Here is a 23,871-nt window from a genome sequence, read left to right as displayed (position 1 = left end):
AAAATTTTCTGGGAAAGATAGTGTTATCTGGAAAAAACAGAGCAGATGGCTTCTTGCTGTGAGAAAGTTCCTCCTTTAATCTAACCCTGATTCCTGCTGTTCTCATTAAAATCTCATCCTTCACATACAATGGCATCCTTACTCTGCCTATTATGTAGGCTGAAAGCCTTAAAATCCTCTTTGATTCTTCTCCCTTCCCTACCCTGCTCATCCAAGTGGTTGGTAAATCAAGTTTCTTCTGTCTGTAAATCCATCCACCCATCTCTTTCCTTCTGTTTCTCTTCTGCTACTGTAATAGCCTCCTAGCTGGTCTTACAACCTGCAGGATGACCCCCTTTTAATAGTTTACCAAAGGCGAAAAGAAGAAAAAAATGTGAATCTAATGAAACATAGGTTTCACTCTTGTGTACAGGAAATACATGGGACAGTAGAACAAGTGAAATGACAAAAGGACCAGAATTTTCAAAAAACATTTTTTGAATTTTTTACTAGAGAGAACATACATGAGAGGTGGGGAGAAAATTGATGCACCAGGGCCTCTAGCCACTGCAATCAAGCTCCAGACACGTGTGCTACTTGTGCACACATGTCACCTTGTGCACATGCGTCACCTTGTGTGTCTGGCTTACAGGGGTTCTGAGGAGTTGAACCTGGGTCCTTAGGCTTCACAACAGGGGTTCCTGAGGAGTTGAACCGGGGTCCTTAGGCTTCACAGGCAAGTGCCTTAACTGCTACACCATTGCTCCAGCCAGGGTTTAAAAAAAAAAAAAAAAAAAAAACAGAATGAGGGCATTGTGCAGAATAACTGGCCCAATTTCACTAACAAGTAGAGAGGGCAAACTGTTGAAGTTCCTTAGAAGACAGAACAAACCAAATGCAATGCGTAAAACTTCTTTGGATTTTGATTCAAAGAAACCAAGTATAAAACAAGTTTTAAGACAATTAAGGTTGCTTGATTAAGGACTGGGTAAGCAATACAACAAAAGTTTTGTTGCTATTTTTTGTTAGATATATTCCTACTAATGTGGTTATGTGAGAAAAATGTCCATTTTTAGAGCTGCATCCATCAGGAATGAAGTAATAAGATTGACATTTGGAATTTCTTTTTCAATACTTCAGCAAAGAAAAAATGATAGATGAAGCAAACATAGGAAAGTCCTTGTGATTACTTGATATAGATAATTGCTATGTGAATACTATGCTGTTTTCTCTATGTTTATAGATCAAAATGTTCATAAACAAGGAACAAATGAATTGACAAATATTCAATCCAACTCAACAAATGTTCATTGAACACCTGCTATGTGTAAAACATTGTGTGCTATAGGGATAAGAAAGATGGAAAACACTAGGTTCTTTCCTCACTGTATTCATAATGGAGATATAACAACCACTTATAAGAAGTTATACTTGTGTGTGAAAAATGGGTGGATAAAGGATTCAAGCAATACTAGTGGAATAACCCAATGATGTGCTTGTCAGATGTGTTTTAGGGATAGTAAGTGCCAGAAGAGGAAGGGGAGGAAAGGAGGGATGGAGGGATATAGGGATTGGGAGGGAGAAATCACTTCAGTCTATAATGATCAGAGATGACTTCATGAAGAGGTGACTTTGCATGTAGAGTTGAAGAACAGGTATAATAGTATTTGGATAGGAGAGAAGCACAGAAAGAGCCAAGGCCTTCCTGGTACGTGGGATGACATAAGCAAAAGCATAGATGCAACATATATATACAAGACAAGCTTTGTAGATCCTGGTTGTAGTTAAGGATGCACACAGAATTTTGTTTCTCAAGTTAGCCAAGTGCATCAAATCACTTGGGGGAGCTTTTTGAAATTCATATTCCTGGACTCCAGCTCCAAGACCTGCTGATTCCAAAGCCCAAGCACCTACATTGTAACAAGTTTCTTGAAGTGATTTTTGAGACACATTAAAATTTGAGAATCAGAGCTAGAGAAATGTCTCAATGTTTAATGCACTTGCCTGCAATGCCTAATGACTCAGGTTTGGTTCCCCAGTGCCCACATTAAACTAGATGCACAGAGTGGTACATGCATCTGGAGTTCTTCATTTACAGTGGCTGGAGGCCCTGGTACACCCACTCACACACACACACATTCTCTCTCTCTCTCTCTCTCTCTCTCTCTCTCTCTCTCTCTTTCTCTCTGTCTTTCTCTCTCTCTCTGCAAATAAATAAATAAATAAAAATTAAAAAGTTCATTACAGAGCCTTAAAAGAATTGAAAATCAATGATATGAATAGTGAAAACAAAATAAATATAATATTTCAAAAAAGAGTGAAAACAAGGTTGGAAGTATACATAGGATTAAGCCCACACAAGGAAGGCCTTAAATATCAGGCTAAGGAAGTTAAACTTTATCCCACAGGCTATCAGATATCACCCTCCAAGCATACTGAACAAAGTATCACAAAGAAAGGATACTTTACACTATTAATATGGCAGGGATATATATTATAGGTAGGAAAGGAAAGAGACTGGGATATTGTGGAAATAAGATCCTGGCAAGGGGTAGAGTGGACTGGACTGGTTAGAGATGGGTGAGTTTCTATTCAGGGAAACCAGAAGACTGTGGCAACAGAAAAGTCAGAAGAGCCAGTCATAGTGGGGAGAGAATGAGGTGAGTTTGTTAATGTTGAGTCTAAGGTAAAAGAAGAGCATCCAAGGAGGAGCATCCAGCAAGTGGCTGGGGATGCAGGATCAAACCCCAGCAGTAAGGTGAAGTCTAGGCTATAGGAGTGGAAATGGCCAGCAAAGAAGAGAAGAAGCAATGACACAGTTGTGTCCCCACACTAATCAAGAAAAGGAGAGAAAGAGAAACTGGAAGACACAGAGATCTGAAAGGCAGAGAAAGAACTAGCAATAAAGAGGAAAATGGAGGGGTTTCACAGGTAAAACAAGGCCCAGATAGCACAACCAGACAGACAGCTCTTTCAACAGGAAGGACTGGCTGATGTGGCTAATGCGGCAGTGAGGTGGAGGCTCAGAGAGAGGTTTCTGCTGATGTGCTCAGAACTTCCTCTGGTAAATTGACACAAACATACACTCTCTGACACTCTGTCCGTCTGTCCGTCTGTCCGTCTGTCCGTCTGTCCGTCTGTCTGTCTGTCTGTCTATCTATCTATCTATCTATCTATCTATCTATCTATCTATCTATCCATCCATCCATCCATCCATCCATCCATCATATCTCTATGCACATAGTCCCCCTTTCTTATTCCTCTCCTCCTGCTCCCATGTCATACAAGTACGCCAATTTCCAGGCTCATTTTCTGATTAGCAAGGAGTAGGGGCTAGTGAGCACTAGACTGCTAATGTTGGACTGTAAGGTTGGAGCCCATGGTCTCAGAAAAGGAAATGCTACCTGTTGTGAGGGAAAAATAACACAAAACGCCCAACTCATTGCCCTTTCTTATCAGCTCAGTAGAAGGGGTATGAAAAGGAGGAAAGATGGATTTTCTCTTCATTTGCTCCCAACACTACCCCTTGGTCTCTAGTTGTCAGATTTTTCTTGAGACTGCAAGGTTCAGCTCATGTTGAGAGAGTTTCATTTTGGCTTTGGAAAATGCAAGAGAATATTTATCTTTTTTGAATTTATGGTAAGGAGGCAAACAGAAGTCCTTGACAGAAGAGCCAGATCACAGTTTTCTGCTGCGAATGCTAATGGCTTGAGGACTGGCTCCCAAGCTAAAGCTGACTTGGGTGTGGTTTCCTACCAAGCTCATGGTCTTTGCTCAGCATTAATGTATACCATCTTAGTCCTCCTAGAAGTGATTGTAGGACCCTGTTGAGAAGACAACACCACATATGCCCAGCTTGTTTACATGGGCCTCACTACTGCATAATTTGCTCCAGGTAGGTAGAAAGGGAGGGAAGAAGAGACAGGGGGAGGGGTGAGAATTGTATTATTTGTGTATATGCAGGCATGTGTGTGTTTATGATTTCAGTTAGTCTGGAGGCTCCAAAAATTCAGATATTGTTTCCAGTACATTGGTGCTGCCCTTTCAGAGTGCCTTGCTGGAGGGATCCTTGAAGTCCAATCATTTCTGAAGAGTAGGGATGAGTGGGTTCAGCAGGATGCTTTTGCTGTCCTGCTGCATCCATTCATGCTCCTTCCAGGGCCTGACCTGGGACTACGGTAGTGAGGCAGTGATGGTCCAATGCTCTCCTCTGCTCACATCCATCCCCACCAGGACCATGGTAGCTTCACTCTCCTTCTTCACGCCCATCTCTAGTGCCTTACCCAGCCTGTAGCTGTCACTCAACAATCTTAGGGATTTCTGATTGAACTTTGTTGACCTGCTACTGCTCTAAAAGGATGCTGTTGTTGGCCAAATTACCCAGTTAAGCCATGGGCTCACTTCTCAAGACTCTCCCAAAGGAAGAGTCCCCTGCCTCACTCAAAATGGAGTTTATAGCCTGACAGGTGTCCCCAGATCTCCCCTCTAGGAGTAGAGAAGCTTCAGTGCACAGGTTGAAACCACAATACCAACATATCCCTATCCTGTGCTTAAGGTGGCACTTATTGGCTCTAGGCTTATAGTCTGGTCACTCTGTGGCCTGGCACAGATACAGATCCACATCCAGCCTTTAAACAACCAACCCCTATTCTAGCTGGCTTCCTCTTTCTGGTGGCCTTCAACTCGAACTTGCCATTGTGGTGGTAGGTGTGACATTTCTACAAACAGCAGTGTTTTTCTCCTGCCTTAGAGCATACCCCTCCCTTCTCAGGATCCTGCAGTGGCTCCCAATTGCCTTTCAATTCAATTTAAACCTTTTTTTTTCCTCTGTAGTCCTCAAAGTGTTCCATAATTACATCCCACCTTGTGATTTCTTCACTGCCTTCCCCTCCCACCCTGCCACACACACACACATCAGGCCAAAACACACACAGCAGACCATTTACACTGTCCACAAATGCTTCTGGCCTGGGTCTTGCCACAGGTGCCTGAAAACCTCACAGAGTCACTACTCTGACTCCTTTAAAAATGGCAAATGTTACCTGTGAGGTATAGGCAATAAAGTCCTATCAGCTATTAACAGCTTTGCCTGGCAGGGATTCTGTCACCAGATTTGATAGAACAAGGAGCAAAGCCCCGCCTTAACTGTCTAAGGTGGCAGGGAAGGGACACAGAAGAGCCTGAAAGCAGTCCAGCATGGGAGGGGCAGGAGCAGGGAAGGTGCTCTGACGTCGAAGCTCTCTGTCACGATTTTACCCAGGGCTACAGTCTGATTCCAAGTCTCTACTTAAGTCAGTCAAATGCACTAGTCCTTGCTCCCCCAACCTGATTCCTCCCTTCACAACACTTGAGTTATTTCATCTTAGGGCTACCAGTCTCAGGCCAAAGTGAGGGTGAATTCATCCCTTTACATGAAAAAAAAAAGCTACAAATTGTGTAGGCATGGTTTGTTTGGGCATGGTCAAATGCTGTTGAGGTGCTGGGGGGAGAATGAGAGCCCTTTGCTCAATGGAGACAGCAAAGGCTTCCCAGTACAAATCTTCTTTGCTCCTAAGAATCTGGGAACTGGGTTCTCCTGGCTTCTCCTGCAGTGAGCTAGACAAGCAGGAAAGGGGAAGGAGGGGTAGGGACTCCCAGCTGAGGACTCCCAGGCTGAATTGTTACCCTAAGGGGGGACCCCCTAGATCAAGGTATGCAGGCTGTTTATCCCAGGTCTCTAGCTGGCAAAACTCACTTGGTACTTCATTCTGAGTCAGCAGAGTCTCCCACCCTCCACTCCTGAAAAAGGCGCCCCCAAGGGAACCTTGCTCTTATAGCAGTTTCTCCCTTGGGCAGCAGTCCAGAGATGGCCCCGCCCTCCCTAAGAGCTGCAAGATGGCAAGGACCCCCGGTGGACTCCCAGGGCTCTGCAGCTGGGTCAAGATGCCAAGGGAAGGGTACAGGTCTGGCAGAATTCGGCCTTCACTGTGACCAAACGCACTTTAGTGGCAGCTGCAGAGGGGGGCTGCCACCTGCTTTTGAAGGAAGGTGTCAAACCTTTGCCTTGTGGTAACTTCAACGTGTGTTTACATAAGAGAGCATGTGTGTGTATGTGTGTGTGTGTAGGGAAGAACATTGCAGAGAGGAAAGCCTGAGTTGAGCATGCTTGCCTTTTTTATTTTTTTTCAGAATGGAGTTCTTAAGGGCCCTGGTGGAGGTGTCCATAGTAGCTTAGGGGATGAGGGTGGCTGTGTGTGTGTGTGTGTGTGTGTGTGTGTGTGAAGCAGCATATACTGGATCTGCAGTAATGTGCAGCTGTCATGTAGTTTCTCAGGGACACTGTAGAAACACACACACACACACACACACACACACACACACACACACACGCTCCAAAGCACCATGCTGGGAAGTGAGTGTGTGCTTTTGTGTACACGTACATTTTCAGCAGAGCTGGAGGAGGGATGCATTGTAGCTTTATATGTGTTTAGGTGACTGTCTTAGCATCGAGGTGGGAAGGGACAAGTACAGCTTGTGTATGTGTGTATGTATGTTTCCTCTTTGAATGGGGTGACAGTGGTTGAGTGCAGTGAGGGTGTGTGTGTGTGTGCGCGCGTGCGTTTCTGTCCGCTTGTGAACATGGCCTCAGGAACCACGCACATGCTTCAGACAGCTGATTTTGGTAGCCGTGGGGCTCGGGCTTCGCCGGACACCCTGGCTAAGTGGCCACCTCCCAGCAGCCAGGCCCCTCATCTCACCAGCTCTTCCAGTAGTGCCCCCAGCCCCGGCGCGCACACAAAGGCTCCATAATGAACGCACTGCACTCCCCTGCGCTGGGCTCTTCACCCAGCACCCTGGCGGAGCCCGCCAAGCCAACGACTCACCCGGCAGCAGGCGCTCAGCCGGCCGCTCCCCGTGGGCGCCCAAACTCTAGGCGGCCCGACGCTCGGCGCCCCCCCACCATGTCCCCCGCTCCCGGGGGCGCCCCAGCGCCGGTCGCCCCAGAGCCGGCCCGAAGCCTCTCGCTCCCGCCGCGACCTGCACCCCTAGCCTGGCTGAGACTGCGGGCGCGCCCCCCTGAAGGCAGCGCGCTTCTTACCTTCCTCCTCCTCCTTTTCCTCCTCCGCTTCGGCGGCGCGGCGGCGCAGAGGCGGCGGCGACAGCGGCGGGACTAGGACGCCCGTGTCCCCGAGCCCGGCACGGGCGTGGGGCTCAGTGGCGCCGGGCGGCGGGGCGGGCAGAGGTTGGCGGGGCTGCAGCAGCTGGCCCGGGACGCGGGGAGCCGGCGCGCAGGCGGCAGGCTGCGGGAAAGCTGGCAGCGGCGCGCGCGGGCTCCTCGGGCGGGCTCCATGGCTGCGCCGCGGGCGGCACCATCGCCGTGGCTCGCTCGTCGCTCTCTCGCTTCGGGAGTGCGGCAGGCGGCGAGGTGACTGATGGCGGCGGGGCGGCCGGACGGCCGAGGAGGGGAGGGGAGAAGGGGCGGGGAGGGGGAGGAGGGAAAGGGGCCTCTCCGGCGCCTCCCGACCCTCGAGTGAAGGCGTCGATTTTCCCGAATGGGAAAGCGGCTTAAAGGCGCAGCTACTGGCTCGGGTCACAACTAAAAATAAACACAAAATTTGACAATTGAGGAAAGAATCTCCCAAGACACGACCCAGCAACCCAGCCACCCGGCTTGGCGCTGCCTCACTTCTTGAACCTGACCGTTCAGACTGGGCTTTGCCGGGAACTGTTGGCTGCTAAGAGGAAAAGCCAATTTCCAAAGTGAACCCGGGAAAAGGGGGGAGGAGAGAACTGTGGAGAAGGGGCCGGGCCGAGGCAATGGTAGCTTTGGGGACTCCATTTCTTGCCCCCTGACCTTGCTTCTTGCCCCTTGCTTGCTTGGGGATACCCTCCCTGCAGCTCCCTTCCTGGCCACTACCTCCAACATCCACACGTACCTTTAGTTTCAGCTCTGGATTCTGCTCGCAGCTCCTCGCCCGCCCCAGCACTAGAGCTTAAGCAGCTTGGAGCCCAGGCCCAACCCAGGAGCCCACCACAGTGAGTGTGGTCTGCCAGCCAGCTCGCAGAAGTCTGCTTAAAGCATGCCGTTAGTTTGGTGAGAATAGGAGGTTAAGGGGAGAGTGTGTGTGTGTGTGTGTGTGTGTGTGTGCTCACTAGCAGATAGAAGGAGGGTCCAGCCCCCCCCCCCCAGGCACATATACACAAACATATCTTGAAGCAGAGCAGCAAGGCGAGACACACAACACGGTACCTGATGAATGGTCTCAGAACATTTTTTTTTTTAAACAGACACACTGTGAATACTAAACACACATCAGTTGAGATTGGAGAGAGCTCTTAGTCTCCCAGTGGGCTTCAGACCCCTTTAGAGGAGCTCTAAGGACATGGAAGAAAGATCACTCTCCCTTCTCCTCAAAAATCAGCCTCAGTGGGGACCCGGAGAGATAGGGAAGCTGAACAGTGGGTCTGCCAGGGATAACTTAAGACGAGGGAAGAGAGGAACAGTGGAGTTTAGGAGCCTTCAGTCAGAAGAACCTGGGAGAAGGTAGCATCAGCCCTCAGCCTCAGGAGTTTTAAGGTGAAAAGTGAGCCCTTCTCAGTCTCCCTCTGTTCCTGGATTCTGGAAGAAAGGCTAGTGGAAAAATGGGACCCATTTCAGTTGGAATCTTCTTCATCTCCAGTTTTGCTGAGGCACTTGAGTAAAGCCTCAGTCGTGCCTCATAGGAAGGCTGCCGAGGGACAACTTTGGGGTAAGAGGATGGTGTGGTAGGTTATGTGGAATATCCAGGATACAGAGGAGCATTGTTGGAGGGAGTGCCAGGAGCTGTGGCTCCCTGCAGCTGGGATCAGTAGCTGAGTAGCTGACTAGCAGATTTGGCCATCCATCCACTAAGCACACATTTTTTTTTTTTTTGCTTGCTTCCTGGCACTTCCTACCTTGAAAGAAAGGATGGAAATTCCCTGTATCTGAATGTGGATGGGGGGAGGAGAGAGCCTTGGCTGGGAAAACAAGCTGATGGAATTATTAAAAGCAGATGATGGGGGAAAGTGAACACATAGGAAGAAAAACATCACACTCTTGGCAGACACAGAGACAAACTCTCCACACAGGAAGATGTATTAACGGACACAATATGCACACACAGGGACACATGCAGAGTCACATATAAAACCACAGACACACTGCACTAGTGCACAGGTATGTGTGTGTGTGTGTTCACTAGCAGATAGAAGGACACATTATTACTTACACACATGCACACACACACACCTGGCCAGGCAAGTGACTGAGATATGATTTCTGATCCTTTCAAAGGAGAAAGGTAGAGGAGCAGGAAAGAGTTGGCCTCCTGTCTCCAGGGACTGGGGAGAGAGTAGGAACCAGCTGTCCACTATGAGTAATAATATCTGCAGCCAGACAGGTCCTGGCTGCCTTCCTTCAGGATGGTGTCCACTTCTAGAGTCCCTCACTCACTTCACTTTGTTATCAATAGTAGTTACCCATAAGTTGGTATGTATCAAATCCTACAATTAACTCACTGGTTAATAACGACATCAAGAACATTTTCCAATTCTGATTAAGCCCTCTTCTGCTGATTGCTGGGCTCACTGGAAGCATATGCCCAGGCTCCAGTCAATCTGTTGTGTGGTAAACAAAAGTAAAGGAGGGGTGGGGAAGGGGGAAAGAAGACTTGGAAGGGTTGTATCACTGGCAAATGCTTGTGTGAGGGATTCTGAGTAACCAGTGAGACCTAGGTTGATTTAGGGTAAGGATTAAGTGTGTGATGTTTGGAATCTGCTCCTTATAGTTGTGTGACTTAAGGCAGGTCATTTAATCTCTCTGACTGAGCCTTACATGTGGGATGACAGAATCTGCCCCATGGAGTTGTTCAGAGCATTCAATGAGGTAATGGATGCCAAAGGCATCTGTACATAGAAGCTGTGGTCCCTTCTCCAAACCATCTGCCTCCTAGTCCTCTACTCAAAAGCAATCTGATTTTGTTCTGTCTTTACATAATTCCTGTCTGAATGGACACAGTATTAGCATTGCTTCTCCCTCCTGGCCAAAAGGATTCCTTCAAGCAGGCTGGCTGGAGTCCACACTGGCTTGGTTCACCTCCAATGAGATGACTACTACTGAGGGAATCATGTATGTGTGATAGTGTTTATGTGCTTATTTTTATTGTTTGACAAGTTATGCTCAAGTTATTAGCCCAACAAAAATGAGGGAGGAGGGAGAGAGGGGGGCAGAGAAAGAGGGGTGTTATGACAGTTCTTCAACATTCTCAATCATGTGCCAAATGCAATAAAGTAAACATTGACATGTCCAACTGGGGCCCTTGAAATTCGGTGGAGAAGGGCAAGATTTCAGTCTCTTCAAGCCACATAAGTGGATATCAAATGGGGATCCTATCAGAAGTCTATTTCTGCTTCAGATCAATACATTAAGATAAACCTAATAAGTGACATTAGTTTTGAAAGGGAAATGGAGGCAGCTCAACTTCATTAGCACCTTGGTCTATAATTAGTACTTAGCAATCAATCAACCAATTCATCCATAGCATCCAAGGACAAATGGACAGAACCTCTTGGCCTCCTGTAATAATAGTAATACTGACGAGCACTTGTGAGCCCATCACTCACTGAAAACTGGGTGCTTTGCTAACAATTCTTAGGAAAAGAGAAAGGGAGGGAGATAATGGACACACCAAGGCCTCCATCCACTACAAATGAACTCCAGACTCATGAGCCACCATGTGCATCTGGTTTATGTGGTATTGGAGAATCAAACCTAGGTCTTTAGGCTTCACAGGCAAGCACCTTAACTGCTAAGCCATCTGTCCGGCCCAGTTTCACTCTTAATAGGACCCTCAGCCAGCCCTTTCTATGTGTTAATTTCATAATCACAACCACCCTCCTATTGGGTAAACATCATCATCATCTCATATTTTTCCAGAGGAAGCCAAAACTCACATAGCAATAAATGGTGGAACCTGGATTCTAACCACATGACAGTTAATATTACTATTAATTATTGCTATCTTTTATTGAACACGTGCTATGGGTACTGTGTTAACATTTTATATGCATTATCATGCTTAATTTTTATAATAAACAGAAGAGGGTAGGTACAATAGTTAGCATTATTTCGAAGGAGACCAAAGGCTTGGGAAGGCTAAGTAATTTCCAAAAGGTCCCACAGCCAGTGGAGTCTAAATCAGGATTTGAACCCATGCCTATTTGACTAAAGTGATAATGTGTCCAAAAATGCTGAAACTCCAAGGGTATAACCATTACACAGGAGAGACAGGCTGTTAGCCTTTTCCACAGAGCCATTATTAAGCTGTGTTCCTCTCACAGGACTACCCACCAACCCATTAGTACCCAGGAAAGATAAAGTGAAGAACAGAATGTCATCAATGTGCAGCAGGATGAAGTGCATCTGAAGAAGGCAGCAAGGGAACCCATTTAGAATGTCTGGGGAGGCCGTAGGGCCCAGGGAGGTAAAAGAAAGAATGATGCAATCAGAAAGATCCACAAGGAAACTCGTTTCTTTCAGCCCCCAACTCTTTATTCCCCATTTTGCCTTTCAGTAAGAAATATGCCCAACTTAAAGCATTTGGGGACAACCAGAGCCCTGTGACTGGGAACAGAGTGCATAGAAAAATAAGGGAGAGAGATTTGCAGAGCTATTGGAGAGCTAGCTAGTGGGAACTAGCAGGAAGGCTAGGTGACAGAGAGAATGCCAGAGAAAAATCCAGAAAAACAGGGCCATTTCAAAGGATTGTCCCTAGGAAGAGGGCGGACAAAAGGCTGAGCAATTATGCTAAGCAGGTGTTTTAGTGGCCCTTTGTATGTTAACTGAGCCTGCAGTGGGCTGGGAGACCCTGAAAAGCCAGTGATGGAACATGATGGAACAAGTCCTGGCTGACAAGCTGCTGTCAGCCAGCCTCTGCTGCTGACTGGCAAGTGGCACCCTGTCTCCTCACATGCAGCTGCTGCCCAGGGCCTAAGCTGACGCAGGCTAGCACCCAGCAGCCCCATTGATGAGTGTCGCATCCCTCCCCCAATCTGATAGGAAAATGCCCAGACCAGGGAGAGGGATCCTTTGGTCAGAACTGGGGTGCTCCAATGAATAGACAGGGGTCAGAAACTTCTGGATCTTCTCTGGGTTTGGGGTCAGGGAGATGCTATTTGAATTGATAAAGCCCAAATCTCTCTAGTGCCTAGAGCAGATGGTCATTTACACCCTTAGCCTTCCCTGCTCCTGCCCATTTCACTTACCTAAGACGAACTGGAGTGACCTGGTGTCCTCCTGACATACAGACACACCTTCCAAGAAGCCCCTTTCTTCTGAGAACCTTTCTGAGTAGTGCTCTCTCCTAGGTTAGTTTGGGTTTTCTCTCTTTCACTACCTTTCTCTCTCTCTCTCTCTCTCTCTCTCTCTCTGGCAGAAGCTTGCTATGTAGATAAGGCTGGCCTCAAACTCCTTATGTAGGCCAGGCTGGCATCAAGCTGGAGATCTTCCTGCTTTAAGATCCCAAGTGTTGGGATGACAGTCAGGCTAGGCTCATGCTTAAGCAAATACACATGATAATTATCAGTCCTTCTCAATCTTTCAACCAACCAAATACAACATCCCTAATCATTTTATTTAGTAAGAATGAGGAGGCAAAGGAACAAGTCCCAGAAGCAGAAGCTTTCTTTGAAGTCTCAGATTTGTTTTGAAAGTACATGTGAATTTTGACATTCTACTCTAGTCTACTGGCATTCAATCCATGATAAAAGAACTGCATGTCTCTAAAATTCTTGCATAAATTGATTCTCCCAAAAGATTCACAGTTTATCATGTGGTTTTACATATCTCATAGGAGGTACATAGATTCCCATATAAGAATGGCTGAATGTGGGCTGGAGAGATGGCTTAGCGGTTAAGCACTTGCCTGTGAAGCCTAAGGACCCTGGTTCGAGGCTCGGTTCCCCAGGTCCCACGTTAGCCAGATGCACAAGGGGGCGCACGCGTCTGGAGTTCGTTTGCAGAGGCTGGAAGCCCTGGCGCGCCCATTCTCTCTCTCTCCCTCTGTCTTTCTCTCTGTGTCTGTCACTCTCAAATAAATAAATAATTAATTAATTAAAAAAAAAGAATGGCTGAATGAATATGTAATCCCAGAACCTGTTTGCTTTTTGCCTTGCTATTGTCTACCAAATACTATAGTAGGCAAAAAGAATGACTAGAAGAGTTTGCAGTGTGGGGATATATAACTGTAGCTGAGGAGTCTGTCTTCTTGTCAGGATCCACTTCCACAAGTGGACTTTCAGCAATGTCAGCTGTAGACATGGGTCCCACAGGGTGTGGGTATCCACATACTTGGTATGATGACAGCCTTCCCCTTACTCATATTCACCTGCCCTCCAGCTGTGTGAGCTAGAAATTCTCCTTTGGGTTAAGGCTTAGTCTCCAGAAGGTCCTGGTAAATTGCACATGTTATCTGGAATGGACAGCGCATTAAGTCATTAGTGCCCATTAATGCATTTGCCTGAATAAATCTATCAGATTGCCTGCCACCTCTCATAGGGCAGAGCTGTGAGGGAATGAGACACTGGCCAGGGATGTTTCCTTGGGGTGCAGTGGGGTGGGGTGTTTCCCCAGCTACCAGCCCTAACACAGCTGCATTCCACTCAGCTAGGTGGCTGTCTTAGAAAAAAAAGACGAATTCCTTGGTCCTGCCCTAAAACCCTGGGGTCTATTTAGGCCCCTGGGTTTGGATACCAGGCACTTTAAGCTTAGACAAAATAGGCCTGAGGAGAGAAATTTGGCCTTGGGTCAGGACTAAGAGAACATTCTGGGTCTTAGTCTGAACCCTCTCTTTTTTTCCCCCTTCCTCTTCTCTTTTTGTCTTAGAAGGAGCTTCTTGAGGGGCTCCCTCCTCCTCACCCACCTCCCTAAGGCAGAAGGAGACCTTCAAAAAGGCTAGTGGTGCAGGAAGGCCATGTAGTAGAAGTTAAATTGACAGACTCTGGGGGATTACCCACTGCTTCCTTCTATGTTTTCCTTCTCTCTGTCCTGCTGGCATTGTGAGCATGTTTTTGCCCTCATGGAGTTAGGAAACAAAATGCCAACTTAAATGGAAGATGACTGAGCCTGTCAGATGCCAAGTGCTTGCTGCTGTTGCCACCAGTTTAGCCATTCCTCAGGAGGGAGAAGCCCAGGCATGCTGTGATCCTGCCAGAAGCTCACCTCCTAATCACTCCTCTCTGTGGGGGAATGTGGAAGGCAAACACAATGCATGGGAAGTGGGCACAGGCTGGGGAACAGGTGACTGGGTGTATCCTATTGGCTATCAATCCTGTGAGGTCATAGGCACTTAATCTCTTTGTCCCTAAGGTCTTCAAGGACTTGGATGAGGGGAGCAGGAAGAAAAAATCTAATGCATGCCTGATGCTTTTTCACAAGGATGCAGACCCAGAGAAGGAGCTATCTCCAGCTTTTCAGAAGGAAAGGACCAGAGACAAATGTCCTTTGAAAGATCATAGAGAAGAATATTAAAATCTACCCCCCAAAGCCTCAAGGTTCTCTGCAGATCTGATAAGTGAATTTTGCTAATGTGTGGGGGCTGTGCAAATGGGTCAATGAGTTGGCTTACTAACAGTCTGTATTTTGTCCAAAGATCAGCTTTCCTCCAAAGGCATGATTAACAGTGGGGATGCAGAAAGCTGAGGAGTATGAGGGGATAAGGGTCTTTCCTGGTTATCCTGGGTAATTTTCTACATATGCATAAAATTTTATAGTTTAATTGGCTGTTCATAATAACATGACAAGATAAACAGGTCAGTTATTTTATTTTTTAATTTTTAAAATTTATTTTATTTATTTGAGAGAGAAAGAGAGAGGAAGACACACACACACACACACACACACACATATATATATATATATATATATAGAGAGAGAGAGAGAGAGAGAGAAAGAGAGAGAGAGAATGGGTGCACCATGGCCTTTAGCCTCTATAAAAAACCCAGATGCATGTGCCATCTTGTGCATCTGGCTTATGTGGGTCCTGGGGTTATTTTTATAAATGAGCCTCAGATTGGCCAAATGAATATCCAAAGTCACACAGGTAAAAACGTGACAGAGTATTGCTGGCTCTTTTCTATGTCCACAGCACAGAGTCAAAAAAAAAAAAAAAAAGAAAGAAAGAAAGAAAGAGAAAAGGAAAACAGACCTATCAGAGGGATAGAATCAGCTTCTCCCATTCACATTTTTTTCTGTCAATCACTAATTTCTCTGACCTTAATTTTTTAAAAAGAATTTTTATTTATTTGAGAGCGACAGACACAGAGAGAAAGACAGATAGAGGGAGAGAGAGAGAATGGGCGCGCCAGGGCCTCCAGCCTGCAAACGAACTCCAGACGCATGCACCCCCTTGTGCATCTGGCTAACTTGGGACCTGGGGAACCGAGCCTCAAACCGGGGTCCTTAGGCTTTACAGGCAAGCGCTCAACCGCTAAGCCATCTCTCCAGCCCTCTGACCTTAATTTTAAGAACATATTGATTGATTGATTTAATTGCATCTGTGTATAAGAGAGAGAAAGAGAGAGGGAGATGCCAGATGTTTGTACCACAATGTGTCTGGCTTTACATGGGTGCTAGGGATTTGAACCTGGGCTGGCAGGCTATGCAAGCAAGTTCCTTTTATCACTGAGCAATCTCCCCAACCCCCATATCTTATCTTTACTCTTCCTCTTCTATACCCCACCTTCCATTTCTCTGATATAAGAAATAAAAATCTTCATTGAAAGGAAAAGTGGGGCTTGAATATCTTGGGCTAAAGCAGTAACCCCCAGCAAGGCCTGACAAGAACATTCTCACTACAGGGCTGTTAGTAACTTGCTGTGTTTGACCTGGAGTTAATTGATTAACCTTTCTGACTGCAAATTCTCATCTTTTCAATGTGCATAAGCATCACCAGGCTCAGGCTCATGGCAGGATTGGTGCATGGGGAAGGAGGGGCAGAGGAGAGTGGTGGAAAATGAGGACAGCTAATGAATAACAGGAGCAGAAAAGCACTTTGCAACTATTCCTAAGTGACACATCGATATTTAATGGCATTCTTTGCCTCAAAAGCCATGGCTTAGAAATGGGAAGCATTTGTTAAGGCACTACAGACTGGGTCCTGGTAATCCAAGAAGCCTCCAATTTAGGGGGAAGTCCTAATTATAGTTTCTTTTTCTCCTTATCTCCTTCTCCTGTTCATTAAGACCAAAAGACATTTGCTCTGGAAATCAGATCTTGGTTTCAGAAGATTTCATCTGCTCCCACAAATTGAATTTCCCACCTGGAGTCAAATTCTCTATTTATAACAGAGATATCATCTGCCCAGAAATCTGTCCTTGGTATGGGCCTAAGCTTGCTGAGATGTGCTTCGAATGATGACCAGCTCTATGGGCTAGGTGGACCACAGGGAACTGAGACTGCAGTCTAGAGTTGTTGCAACCAGGCTGTCTCTTTCCCAGAAATGGCTGGGCTTCAGCTAGCCATGTCAATGGAGGGATGCCTAGCCCCCCTCAGCCCTTGAGCACATTTTCAGTGGTTACAGCTGCAGGATGATGTTTAAGGGCTTCAGGCTTAGGCCTGCCTACCAATCACCATGCCAACACACCGTTCATTCCTACACAAAGAATCTTGCCAAAGCATGGCAAGTACCTGTTACCTGTTCAGTACCTGCTGTAAAAATCCAAATGTGTCTGCTGTGATGTCCGTTTCCCAGTGACCCCTTCTAAGAACTTCTTACTCCTGCCAAGTATGACTCGACTACCCACTCTTCCTTGTCCATACCCTGGCCTCTTGCCTTTTGTTTTTGCACTTACCATGGACTACGATGCATCCCATCCTCACCCTCCCCCGACTCCAGCCTCTGTGTTAGGGACTTAGGATCCATGCAAGAACTATCATGTTTGAAATAAAAATTCCTCCCCTCGAATAGCTCTGCTGCCAGGAGAAAGACATCTCCAAGTTTGGGCAACTTGGGCTCACAGCTAAATCTCCATATGCATATTTCCTGGCTTTTGTTTCATCTTTTCTATAAGTTGTAAGACTGCTGTGGGCAAAGCAGAGGCAGATTGCAATTTTTTTTTTTTTTACAATTTTAGCCCAAACTAAATAATTTATTTTTTCCCATTTTTGTGTGTGTTATATATGTACTGTATGTATGCATGTCCACTTATGTGCATATGTGTGTGGGTGCTCATGTACTTGTGTATGTGTGGAAGCAAAAGTTCAATGCTGGGTATCTTCCTCAATCACGCTCCACCTTATTTATTGAGACAAGATCTCTTACTGAGCCAACTATATTCAGCTAAATTAACTAGCCAGTGAGCCCTGAGGACCCTCCTGCTTCTGCCTCCTCAGTGCTAAGATGGTGGGCACACACTACCATGCCTAGCTTGTTTTAAAATTATTCTATTTATTTATTTAAGAGAGAGACAGAGAGAGAGAGACAGAGACAGACAGAGAGATAGAGAGAGAGAGAGAGAGAGAGAGAGAGAGAGAGAGAGAGAGAGAATGGGCATGCCAGTGCTTCCAGCCACTGCAAATGAACTCCAGATGCATGTGTCACCTTGTGCATCTGGCTTTACATGGGTACTAGAGAATTGAACCTGGGTCCTTTGGCTTTGCTTTGACAAGTGCCTTAATTGCTAAGTCATCTCTCCAGCCCTCATCACGCTTAGCTTTGACATGGGTGTTGGTAATCTGAACTCAGGTTCTCATGCTTGCATGGCAAAGGTTTTACCAATTAAGCCATCTCTCCAATGTCCTTATTTTCCATTTTAATGTGATTTTTGTGAGTGCTTTTAATAAGTGTGGGGGCTTTTAGACCTAGCACCAGGCCTTGTGCACCTATGAGGATCCCTTCCTCTTAGAAATGCTCAACATTTCTCATTGCACCAGTTTTTATATTTGGCACATATTAGTGAGTGCCTTGTCATAGCATTTGTGTTTTTGGCTTGGATAGAAATGCATTCTTCTGTGGTCATAGCCCTGCCCCTCTACCTTTATAAGCATAGGCTAAGTCTTATGATTAATTTGTTCTCCCTAATTGTCTGGCCCAGTGTTAGACCTTCCTCCCCTGACACCCTACAGCTCTGTAGTCCCTGGGAGAAGTTTTGATTTAAGCCTTCAGAGGCCCCTCCTTACATCTCTCTTCCTTGTCCTTCACTGGAAGCTCCAAGCACTGTTCAATAGCTTATTCCTTTTATTAATCATTTTGATGGTTCTTCGTTGGACCCTCTTCAGTTTCACTGAAATGAATCGATGCAGAAACTGCCAAGAAAAACCTGGGAAGTTGGAGAAGTTTGTCATTCACATGACCCACCCTCCATCCTTTGATCATTCAGTGTCTGATACTAAACCACAGAGCCATCATTTTCACTTCCTGTTCCCTGAGATTGAACTTCACATCATAAGGTGTATAAATGACCTTTGTATAGTTTATAAAAAAAAAAAAACCTCAATTGCCCAGAAAAATGGTAGTACCTCTTTAACCCTCAGTGGCTACAAGCTGAGACAGTAGCTCTTGTAAACGGTCAGAAATGAAGTTCCTATACCTCAAGGGAGTGGGTAGGTAGTGGAAATGTATAATATATAATTTTTTATTTACAGGCCTTGTTGGTCCATGAAATGATTCAAATGCAACTAATTCAGGATGGTTTGGAAAATCTCTTTAATCAGAAGATGGGTTGTTTACCTAGAATCACCTTTTTTGGTCTGCATCGTTATGAAAAGCATTGAACAGACATTATATTTCCATCCTGCTTTTTTTCTAGTGGGACTTTAGACACAGTGATGTGTCTACAACCATTAGTTTGTTGGGGGCTAGACATAATATTTGCTGAGCTTTTACTGGATGTCATGCTTTCTGCCACAGTTTCCTTCAAAGATTTCATTAAATTGTAGGTGAAGAAACTGAGGCTCAGAGATGTGAAATACCCTACTTAATGTTACTAACCAATAAGTGGAAGAGCTGACATTCTAGCTCAGTTCTATTCAATTGTGAAGCCTATCAATTGCATCCCCACTGTGTTCTGATCTGGCAAACAAAACCATTATTGGACAGCAAGCATATGTCGTGGTCACCTTTTCTATTCCTTTCTCTATACACATGGCATGTTCCTAGCTACCTCCTGTGCTTGGTTTCATAACCATAGTCTTAACAACCACAGCTTGTCCCTTATCTTTAACAGCTCTCCTTTCTTCTCTAGGTCAAAGGTAGTGGATTGAGAATATAAGCCTCTGAAGCTAGATTGCCAGGTTCAAATCCAGGGCTCTGCCACTTGATAGCTTTGTGAGTTTGAAAAAGTTATGTAACTTCTGTTTCTTCGTCTCTAAGTTAAGGTTAATCATACTTATGAAAATTACTAGGAAAATTAAATAAGGTAATGATATGTCATGCTTCACATAGTGCCCTGTACCTAGCAAGCTTTCAGCCGAATCAATGACTCTCCATGGCACTCTTTGCAGGACTGCTGATGTGTTGCCCTCCTTTGAACATCTGGCTTCCCATCACAAACTTCATGTTGAACCAAACTCCCTCTGGTAAAAAGCAATCCACTCTTCCTCAAAATTAAAACAATAGGCATAATACCTTTGTGCACCAAAGGACACTATTAACTGAGTGAAAAGGCAACCCATAGAATGGAAGAAAATAAATGTCTGCAGCTAATATCTCTAATGAATGGGTTAACAAAATGTGGTATGCACACAGAGGGTGATACTGTCCAGCCTCAAAGCATAAGGAAATTCTGGCAAATGCTGCAACATTAATGAACCTTGAGGGCATTATGCTAAGGGAAATGAGACAGACACAAAAAGACAAATATAAGATCCCTCTTACATGAGGTGACTAGAGCAAATTCATAGAGACAGAAATAAGAATGGTGCTAGGCATGAGCTGAGGTAGGCAGCAATGGGGAACAAGTGTTTAGTGGGAGCAGAGTTTCAACTGGAGATGAAAACAACTGTGGAGGTAGATGGGGGTGATGGTTACAGAGCAAGGTGATTGTACTTAGCTGTAAACATAGAAATGGTCAAAATAATACATTTTATATTATGTGTATTCTTTCACATTTTTTCAAAAGAACAATCCTATTGGGTCATTATTTACCTTGTGATGTGTTTAGGCCCTGGGGATACAATCAAAAACAGGACAGGCAAGGTTCCTGTTCTAGTGGAAGCTTACATTTTAGAGGGGAGGGAGAGACAAAATTGAGTCAGTAAATTAATGAATAAGACCCTTTCACAGAGCAATAAGTGCTATAAAAAATACTGAAACAGCCAGGCATAGTGGCACATGCCTTTAATCCCAGCACTGGAGAGGGAGAGGTAGGAGTATTGCTGTGATTTTGAGGCCACCTTGATACTACATGGTGAGTTCCAGGTCAGCCTGGGCTACAGCCAGACCCTACCTTGAATACCAAAACAAACCAAAAATACTAAAACAATCCAAGCATGGTATAACAAACCTATAATTTCAGCACTTGGGAAGTGGAAGCAGGAAGATCAGGAGTGCGAGATCATCTTTGGCTACATAGTGAAGATAGCCTTGCCTACATGTTACCCTATTTAAAAAAATAAAAATAAAAAAAAGCAACTCTTTAGATTAAGTAGTCCGGGAATGTTTCTCTGAGGAAGTGACACTGACAGGACCCTAAATTCTGAGCAAAAAAAAAAAAAAAAAAAAAAAAAAAAGGAGTCAGCGATGTGAGGCTCTAGGAGCAACCGCCTTCTGATACAAGGGCCAGTAGTGCAATGGCCCCAAGACTTGATTTACACTGGAGTAAAGTTAGAACCTAAAGTCGCCCAGTGAATCTAGTGATGGGCTTTGGAGAGATAAGCAGAGGTCAGATCATGGCAGGTTATGGTGAGGTTTTTTTTTAAATATTATTTATTCGTTTGAGAGAAAGAGAAGCAGATAGAGAGAGAATGGCTGCATCAGGGCCCCCTGCCACTGCAAACGAACTCCAGATACATGTGCCACCTTGTGCATTTGTCTTATGTGGGTACTGGGGAATCGAATCTGGGTCACTAGACTTCACAGGCAAGTGCCTTAACTGCTGAGCCATCTCTCCAGCCCAAGGGTTTTGATTATAGTCTGAATCTATCAAAAGTCACTTTTAAGACAGGAAGACTTAATCTGCACAATTGCTCTGAATAGATAACTGTGATCTATGTGAAGATGAATTCAGGATAGAGATGACACTGACTCAGGCTAGAATGGCAGCAGTGGAGACAGAGAGGTGGATGGCTATATTCAAAGATGACAGGCCTTACTGATGTACTGGGTTAAGAGGTAAGGATGACAAAAAAGGGTCATTCTTGGATGTTTCCTGAGCTACTGGATGATTGATGGCACCATTTAATAAGGTTAATAATTTAGTAACTTGAATAAGGAAAATGTGGGTGGGGTAATTTTTGGAGTAGAAATGAAAAGTTTCATTTTGGCCATATTAAGTCTGAGAGACTTCTGAGACATCCAAGAGGAGATGCCAAGTAAACATATTTCATCTTCATTATCACTATCATCATTATCATCATCATCACCATAATCTGACATTTACTGATGCTTGTTATGTACCAAATATTATCTCAATTCTTATATTTTAATATTTTCTATTTATTTAAGAGAAAGAGAGAGAGAAAGTCAGAGAGACAGAGAAAGAGAGAGAGAGAGAGCGAGAGAGAGCATGGGTGCACCAGGACCTCCTCCCACTGCAAATGAACTCCAGATGCATGTGCCACTTTGTGCATTTGGCTTTACATGGGTACTGGAGAATCAAACCCAGGTCATTAGGCTTTGTAAGCAAGGACCTTCTTTAACCACTGAGCCATCTCTCCAGCTCCCCTCAATACTTTTTCTTTTATTTGTTTTTGGGGTTTTCAAGGTAGGTTTTTACTCTAGTCCAGGCTGGCCTAGAATTCACTATGTAGTCTCAGACTGGCCTCAAACTCATGGCAATCCTCCTACTTCTGCCTCCTGAGTGCTGGAATTAAAGGCATGTGCCACCATGCCCTGCTTCTCCTCAGTTCTTTAGACATATAAAATCATTTAGTTCTTACAACCCTGTGCAGCTGAGTATTAAAATCATCCCACTTTACAAGAGAGGCAAAGTGGCTAAACACTTTCATCAAGTGATGGAGCCAGGGTTCAAAATCAAGTAGTCCCACTTCAAAACTTGTGTTTGCATGCTATAAGTTTGGAGCCCAAAAAGGAAGTGAGAACTAGAAACACAAACCCGGGCTGGAGAGATGGCTTAGCGGTTAAGCACTTGCCTGTGAAGCCTAAGGACCCCAGTTCGAGGCTCGGTTCCCCAGGTCCCACGTTAGCCAGATGCACAAGGGGGCGCACACCTCTGGAGTTCGTTTGCAGTGGTTGGAAGCCCTGGTGAGCCCATTCTCTCCCTCTCCCTCTATCTGTCTTTCTCTCTGTGTCTGTCACTCTCAAATAAATAAATAATAATAAAAAAAATACTGTTTAGAAACACAAACCCGAGAGTGTTCATTTTATTAATGCTATGTAGAGCCATGGGGCTGGGTGAATTTGTCTTGGGCTACAGAGACACCCTACCTTGAAAAGCAAAAAAAAAAAAAAAAAAAAAAAAAAGTGGGTTTAATTTGAACCTCAGAGCATCTCAAAGATTTATAAGTTTAGTCAAGGACAAGGAATCAGAAGAACAAAAGGAGAAAGCACAAGATAGGGGGCAAGATAAAAAGGGCTGATACTATGAAATCAGGGAAAGGAGAGTCTCAGAGGAACTGAGTGTAGTGCTTCTGAGAGGGCCTGTATGTTGAGAAGAGAAATGTAAACGTATTGGTATGATCATGTTGAATAGAAGGAAGAATACTTCCCTAATGTTTGGGTGTCAAAACTCATATACAGGGCTGGAGAGATAGCTTAGTGGTTAAGGCCTTTGAAGCCTAAGGAGCCAAGATTGATGCCCCAGGACCCACACAAGGCAGATGGAAAAGGTGGCACATGTGTCTGGAGTTCATTTGCAGTGGCTAGAGGCCCTGGTTTGCCCATTCTCTCTCTCTCCCCCTCTCTAACCGCCTCTTTCTTTCTCTTTTAAATAAATAAAATATTTTTTAAAAAAACCCTCCTACACAGCATTAATCCTTCCCTTCTTTTCCCTTTCCCTCCCTGCCCTTCCTTTCCATCTAATCCAGTCTCTGCCCTGCCATTTTCTGACCTGTCTTGCCCTACCCTACCCTTCTTCTTTCCTCTTCTCTTCTTTCCTCCCTTAATCCATTCACCCATTCAACTATACTGTGGTTCACTCCTGATCTTGAATCCATGGAAGGTAACCAAAGGGTCCAGATGTAGAATCTAATTATTTCTTGTTTGTATTCTTTTTCAAGGGATTTCAGAGTCAGTCTCTTGTTGCAAAGGAGAATTCAGTCATGCTTGACCAGAAGAAAGCTTTCCCTGCAAAAGGATAGATAGCCCTGGGGCATTGCTAATTGACTAGAGGTAGGGAAATTGGCACCTTCCTCCCCCTCCCCTGCCACTTGGGCTTCCTTCCTGGGAACACAGCCTCGGGAACATGGCAACATCTCCTTTGCTAGATGTCTCTTCATAATGAGCTATAAACTGCTACTACCACACCTATGTCAACACATAAAGATTGCCAGGGCATGAGAGCAATTTTATAGATCAATTTTCCCAGTGTAAATCCAGAGTACAGTCCTAGCTTGCTCAAGGATCCTCTGATTTCAGACTATGACTTCATTCCAGTCCATCCTTAGTTCATCCAGCCATGAAGCCCTCAAGAAAGTCTCTTTACCCCGCCATCCATCTCCCTCTCCTTTCCTTCTTTCTTGGTTGTTCTGACACAGGGTTTTGCTATGTAGCTCATGCT

The 23,871-nt window shown here is 45.1% G+C and overlaps 1 protein-coding gene across 2 annotated transcripts in view; it reads right to left on the bottom strand.

The window, feature by feature from the left end:
- Nucleotides 1–7,091, bottom strand: part of Frmpd3 (FERM and PDZ domain containing 3) — a 163,427-nt gene extending 156,336 nt beyond the window's left edge. Inside the window, exon 1 of one of the 2 annotated variants that reach the window (XM_045140662.1) lies at nucleotides 7,058–7,091. The gene's annotated coding sequence lies outside the window, so the exon portion shown is untranslated. The remainder of the gene's footprint in view (nucleotides 1–7,057) is intronic. The other variant, XM_045140658.1, reaches the window with a different exon arrangement.
- Between the last annotated feature and the right edge of the window lie 16,780 nt (nucleotides 7,092–23,871).

Source organism: Jaculus jaculus, chromosome X (assembly GCF_020740685.1).
Source record: "Jaculus jaculus isolate mJacJac1 chromosome X, mJacJac1.mat.Y.cur, whole genome shotgun sequence".
Lineage (NCBI taxonomy): Eukaryota > Metazoa > Chordata > Mammalia > Rodentia > Dipodidae > Jaculus > Jaculus jaculus.
The sequence above is the reverse complement of the archived record's forward strand: the minus strand, read 5'-3'. Positions and strand labels throughout refer to the sequence as shown.